Source organism: Bos javanicus, chromosome 25, assembly GCF_032452875.1.
Source record: "Bos javanicus breed banteng chromosome 25, ARS-OSU_banteng_1.0, whole genome shotgun sequence".
Classification (NCBI taxonomy): Eukaryota; Metazoa; Chordata; class Mammalia; order Artiodactyla; family Bovidae; genus Bos; species Bos javanicus.
The window spans coordinates 23,944,950-23,950,651 of record NC_083892.1 but is presented as its reverse complement, the minus strand read 5'-3'; the positions used below and the strand labels follow the sequence as shown (position 1 = coordinate 23,950,651).

General features: G+C 42.1%; 1 non-coding gene across 1 annotated transcript; it reads right to left on the bottom strand.

Moving 5' to 3' along the window:
• Positions 1–2,219: 2,219 nt before the first annotated feature.
• TRNAE-UUC (transfer RNA glutamic acid (anticodon UUC)) lies at positions 2,220–2,292 on the bottom strand. The gene has a single exon. It is a non-coding gene; the product is annotated as a tRNA-Glu (tRNA).
• Between the last annotated feature and the right edge of the window lie 3,410 nt (positions 2,293–5,702).

Genomic DNA, 5,702 nt, shown 5'->3' with positions numbered 1-5,702 from the left:
CTTTTGAATATGCTATCTAGGTTGGTCATAACTTTCCTTCCAAGGAGTAAGCGTCTTTAAATTTCATGGCTGCAGTCACCATCTGTAGTGATTTTGGAGCCCAGAAAAATAAAGTCTGACACTGTTTCCACTGTTTCCCCATCTATTTCCCATGAAGTGATGGGACCGGATGCCATGATCTTCATTTTCTGAATGTTGAGCTTTAAGCCAACTTTTTCACTCTCCACTTTCTCTTTCATCAAGAGGCTTTTTAGTTCCTCTTCACTTTCTGCCATAAGGGTGGTGTCATCTGCATATCTGAGGTTATTGATATTTCTCCCGGCAGTCTTCATTCCAGCTTGTGTTTCTTCCAGTCCAGCATTTCTCATGATGTACTCTGCATATAAGTTAAATAAACGGGTGACAATATACAGCCTTGACGAACTCTTTTTCCTATTTGGAACCAGTCTGTTGTTCCATGTCCAGTTCTAACTGTTGCTTCCTGACCTGCATACAAAACCATTCAATATCACAGTAATCCAAGTCTATGCCCCAATCAGTAACACTGAAGAAGCTGAAGTTGAACGGTTCTCTGAAGACCTATAAGACCTTTTAGAACTAACACCCAAAAAAGATGTCCTTTTCATTATAGGGGACTGGAATGCAAAAGTAGGAAGTCAAGAAACACCTGGAGTAACAGGAAAATTTGGCCTTGGAATACAGAACGAAGCAGGGCAAAGACTAATAGAGTTTTGCCAAGAAAATGCACTGGTCATAACAAACACCCTCTTCCAACAACACAAGAGAAGACTCTATACATGGACATCACTAGATGGTCAACACTGAAATCAGATTGATTATATTCTTTGCAGCCAAAGATTGAGAAGCTCTATACAGTCAGCAAAAACAAGACCAGGAGCTGACTGTGGCTCAGACCATGAACTCCTTATTGCCAAATTCAGACTGAAATTGAAGAAAGTAGGGAAAACCACTAGACCATTCAGGTATGACCTAAATCAAATCCCTTATGATTATACAGTGGAAGTGAGAAATAGATTTAAGGGCCTAGATCTGATAGATAGAGTCCCTGATGAACTATGGAATGAGTTTCGTGGCATTGTACAGGAGACAGGGATCAAGACCATTCCCATGGAAAAGAAATGCAAAAAAGCCAAATGGCTGTCTGGGGAGGCCTTACAAATAGCTGTGAAAAGAAGAGAAGCGAAAAGCAAAGGAGAAAAGGAAAGATATAAACATCTGAATGCAGAGTTCCAAAGAATAGCAAGAAGAGATAAGAAAGCCTTCTTCAGTGATCAATGCAAAGAAATAGAGGAAAACAGCAGAATGGGAAACACTAGGGATCTGTTCAAGAAAATCAGAGATACCAAAGGAACATTTCATGCAAAGATGAGCTCAATAAAGGACAGAAATGGTATGGACATAACAGAAGCAGAAGATATTAAGAAGAGATGGCAAGAATACACAGAACTGTACAAAAAAGAGCTTCATGACCCAGATAATCACGACGGTGTCATCACTGACCTAGAGCCAGACATCCTGGAATGTGAAGTCAAGTGGGCCTTAGAAAGCATCACTACAAACAAAGCTAGTGGAGGTAATGGAATTCCAGTTGAGCTATTCCAAATCCTGAAAGATGATGCTGTGAAAGTGCTACACTCAATATGCCAGCAAATTTCGAAAACTCAGCAGTGGCCACAGGACTGGAAAAGGTCAGTTTTCATTCCAATCCCAAAGAAAGGCAATGCCAAAGAATGCTCAAAGTACCACACAATTGCACTCATCTCACATGCTAGTAAAGCAATGCTCAAAATTCTCCAAGCCAGGCTTCAGCAATATGTGAACTGTGAACTTCCAGATGTTCAAGCTGGTTTGAGAAAAGGCAGAGCAACCAGAGATCAAATTGCCAACATCCGCTGGATCATAGAAAAAGCAAGAGAGTTCCAGAAAAGCATCTATTTCTGCTTTATTGACTATGCCAAAGCCTTTGACTGTGTGGATCAATAAACTGTGAAAAATTCTTCAAGAGAAGAATAGTTTGTATGAAATAAGGATAGTTTGTATGAAATAAGGAAGACCAGTGTGGACCTTTGATTCTACCAACTGGGCAATCACAGAGATATGAAGCTCTGTGGGTTCTTTTTGTTGTTGTTGTTTTGTTTTTGGGTGGGTTTGGGGGTCTGTTTGTTTTTGGCTGTTTTGCACAGCATGTGGCATCTTAGTTCCCCAACCAGGGATTGAACCTAAGCCCTCTGCATTGAAAGCGCAGAGTCTTAACCACTGGACCACCAAGGAAGTCCCCAAAGGTCTGTGGGGATGGGGACAGCATTCATCTGGCTCACCCTTGTGTCTCCACCACCTGTACTGCACCTACACAAGGAAATCTCTCAATTATTTGTTGAATTAAGAAGTGGATATTGGAATGAATAAATAAACCAGTACATGCATCCATGCTAAGTGCCTTCAGTCTTGTTTGACTCTTTGTGACCCTATGGACCAGAGAAGGCAATGGCAACCCACTCCAGTACTCTTGCCTGGAAAATCCCACGGATGGAGGAGCCTGGTAAGCTGCAGTTCATGGGGTCGCGAAGAATCAGACACGGCTGAGCGACTTCACTTTCACTTTTCACTTTCATGTGTTGGAGAAGGAAATGGCAACCCACTCCATCGTTCTTGCCTGGAGAATCCCAAGGACGGAGGAACCTGGTAGGCTGCCGTCTACGGGGTCGCACAGAGTCGGACATGACTGAAGCAACTTAGCAGCAGCAGAAGCAGACCCTGTGGACTGTAGCCCACCTAGTTCCTCTGTCCACAGGAATTCTCCAAGCAAGAATACCGGAGTGGGTCACCATGCCCTCCTCCTGGGGATCTTTCCAACCTAAGGATCAAACCTGTGTCTCTTGTCTCCTGCGTTGACGGGCAGGTTCTTTACCACTAGTGCCTCGTGGGAAGCCCAGATAAACCCGAGGGGAAGTGTTTGCTTTTACTTCTAAACAAACATGTAGTTTTCATCTTGAAGGAAAGGGGCCACCTGTCCTAGAAATCTCAACAGCTATACTTCACCTCCTGATGCCCAGGCTTCAATGTGGAGAATAAGAATTAACATCTCATTTTTCCTACCTTTTCTTGGGAACAGCAACAACAAAAAAAAACCCCTGAACCTGGACTTTAGTAGTCTTAGCTGGGTGTGAGTGAAACCTGCAGGCACAAAGTCAATATGACTGAGGTGGTTAACTCCTATAGCAAATTAGGGAGAAGTACTCATATTTTTACCCATAGATTGGCAAGTATTAATGCCTTAAAAAAAAAAACAAAAACATTTAAATTATGAAAAACAGTGGTGAGGCTATGAAGAAACAGTGACTTTCAGGTACTGCTGTTACAAAAGTAATTTGGCAATACCTTTTAAAATCAGAAGTGCTCTAAATGATTCCATGATTGCTACCTGCCCTGGAGACACACTCCCATATGCACTGCAGCGTAACTTACTTTAGTGAAAAGGTAGGAGCAACTTAATATCTATTAGGAGGGGAATAGTTAGATTAAATTGAATAAAATGGCATAGAGCTATGAAATGGGATATTTTTGAATGAAATAAAAATTTTTCAAGAATGATGCAGAATGATAGCATTAATTTAAGACACAGAGAGATTCTATTTGTATACTTATAACAAATACTTCCCAGGCTGATGGTAACTACTACCTTTGGGTATGGGAAGAAGAGACAGAGATTGGGTTAGTGATCAAAGGCAACATTTCCTTTATATGAAAAATGTTAACTTACTGGGAGAGTGAATATAAGTTCAGTGTAGATAGTAGTTAACTAGGGGCATCAACTTTTTAAAATTTGATTTTTTGAATCCTGTCTTTGCCACTTACTGAAGAAGGAAATGGCAACCCACTCCAGTATTCTTGCCTGGAAAATCCCATGGATGGAGGAGCCTGGCAGGCTACATACCATGGGGTCGCAAAGAGTCAGACACAACTGAGCAACTTCACTTTCGCTTTTATTTTTTCCAGCTGTGTGACCTTAGGCACCTTGGTTAACCTCTCTGTCCCTCCATTTTCCTCATCTGTAACATGGTATCATCATCATATCTGCCTTCTAGCACATGAAGGAGATTTACAATGTTAATACAAATAAAATACTTAGAAAGGTGCCCGGCACACAGTAAGCCATCAATAAATGTTAGCTATCAATGTTATTCATATAGTTAAAGTCAGCTAAAATATTTTTCAGGATATAAAAGAAGGAAAGAAGAAAAGATGGAAGGAAGAAGAGTTTATGCTACTCTTTCCAAAATAAAGACAGCCTTTGATTAAAAGAGTGTGTTTGCAAAACGAAATGTCCTCTTGAATCATTCAGAAATGCCATCCTCTTCCTCCCACAATCGGGGTAATTATCATGGCTGGGAGCTATTTCTTTAACACATACCCAATCATGATGTGGCAGCCCAAGAGTTCAGAGACAGGGAAATGTCTTTCTCTCTCTTTTTCTTTTTAACATAATCTAAATTTAACAAGCCCATTAAAGCAAATGTTTCAACAGTCGACATTGAACTGATTACAATATTTAATAAATCCTACTCCCAAATGAGGGCTTTTAACCGCCAGCCAGAAACCAAAGTTGTACTATATTCATCCCTTTTGTGCCAAGATTTTGTGGGAGTGTGCTATGGGGAACCCCCTTTGTGCTCCATCAAAGCAATGGAAGTAATTATGATCACCTTTTAAAGTGCCATTTATAGGTCCCAATTGACTTCACAATGCTTCAGAAAGCTGGGATCCAGGTTTTTTTTTTTTTTTTTTTTTTCCCTTACAGCAGAGTAAGATGCTATTTTGATGCAGAGGAAAGAAATCTCACCATTCTGAGACCCTAAAACATGGCCAAGGATATTTAGTTCCCACCCTGGATCTGTGATGTGAGGGGAGCCACCTCGCCTTTCTAGACTTGGCTCAGCTGTAAAACAAAAGGATTTGATCAGATGAGGATTTTGCTTTGCTAGTTTATGCTTCTGTGGTTACAGTTCCAGAGTCACTGCCTTTTGCTAAGTGACTGGGGGAAGGACACATTCCCCATGGAGATTGATTCACAGCCTCTGTTTCCCCTACACAGGTATCTTCCTGCATACCGAGGTCCTTGGGTCATCTTTAAACTGCTTCCTGCTGGGATATGCAAGGGAGAAGCCCGGCTCATTAGTGTGGCAGATGGGGTGGGGTCTTCATGTTGAAGGAAAGGGGGCACTTTCCTTCCAAGGCCCAAGAGTGGGCTCTTGTCTATCACACAGAAATTAATTTTTCGAGGAGACACACATGCTGGCCAAGGAAGAGACTTTATTGGGAAGGGGTTCCCGGAGGAGAGAGCAGAACTGCTCTGGCACGTGGCTCACAGTCTTGGGTGCTCTGGTAATTGGGTTGATTTCCAACCCTGGCCAATCGTTCTGACTCAGGGTCCTGGCTGTGTGCATCGCTTCCAGGATGGATTTCCGTGAGGAGGATTCTGGGAGATTGCTTGGACATATGGACTGGAGTTTTCTCTCCTTTTGACTGTTCTTGAATTCTTCCACTTGGTGGTAGCATGTTAGTTCTGCGTTCTTTACCACAATCTCCTATTTAAGGTCACTCACGCAGGTGTTTACAATGACGTCTGGCCAGGGCAGGTGCTTTCCGTCAGTGGTTCCCCTAACACCCCCATTCTGGAAAGG